The following is a 1190-nucleotide window of genomic DNA, read 5'->3' as shown; positions in this document are numbered from 1 at the left end:
GTGTGTGAGTGTGTGTGTGTGTGTGTGTGTGTATGTGTGTGTGTATATCTCTCCTCCTGTGTGTGTGTGTGTGTGTATGTGTGTGCGTATGTGTGTACATATCTTTCCTCCTGTCGTCCAAGTGGGGCGAGTGACCACCGAGGGGAACCAGGGCGAGGAAACAGGGTCAAGGGAGACACGACCTCAAGAGAACGGCGGCCCTGACCCTGCCTGCCCAGGCTGACCCTGGCTGAGTGGGCTACTACTCCTACTACTCACTACTACAACACCCCAGTACGCAGAACCACACACGGTATTTGATTTAAAAAAACTTTTGCAGGCGGGAATCAAACTCGTGTGGTCTGTACGCACCAAGCACCAACTGTGATGAGCCCACTAGGGACAGCACTGGCACTAGCTAGACCACCACACTGGCGTGAGCAAAGGAACATCTCGCGGGCAGTATTGCGTATCTCAAAGGCCGCCAGAAATGACTTACGTCTGTAGGCAATATACTGCCCGCGTAATCCGGGCGTCCGAAGTGACGTGACGCACAACGTACCGGAGTAATATCAGGTCTGAGTCAGGCAGCAGTCGCTGTCTGGACTTTCTGCTTGCAACAGCCGCAGTCGGAGCAGCATGTAGCAACAATGCCCACTTTCAAAATACAAGAAAACCTCAGCAGAACGCACACAGAGGGTGGTTGACGGGTGCTCTGGTGTGGTTTGCTCCTTCTTTCCTATAAAAAAAAATCTAACGTTTCTATCTCCCCTCCTTCTTTTTTTATGTTTGTTACTCTCTTGTAACACCTCTAATCTTCGGCACTTCTATGACCTTAATGTGTTGCAAGTGCCGTAAAACTCTTACTAAAACTAAAAAGAACATACACGGCGTACAAGCAACTACTAGCGGCTGTAACTTTTACTTTCTGAAGCCCCAAGTCCCACTTTGTATCTTTCCTCCTTTTGGCTTAGTTTTAGTAAGAGTTTTACGGCACTTACAACACAATAAGGTCATATAAGTGCAGAAGATTACTCCTTTTGGCTCCTACGTACCTCGGACAAGACGTCCGGAATTCTCAGCACACAAGGAGTACGTTGAACTGAGGTTTTACAGTAACTTACAGTATGTCCAACACATATCTTTCTCTACACTTCAACACCAAGTGACCAAGTCAATAAAAGGTCAAATTTTCTCAAGCAGCAGCCCCC

The sequence above is a fragment of the Aplysia californica genome, unplaced genomic scaffold (assembly GCF_000002075.1).
Source record: "Aplysia californica isolate F4 #8 unplaced genomic scaffold, AplCal3.0 scaffold01410, whole genome shotgun sequence".
NCBI lineage: Eukaryota > Metazoa > Mollusca > Gastropoda > Aplysiida > Aplysiidae > Aplysia > Aplysia californica.
Note: the sequence above shows the minus strand (reverse complement) of the source record.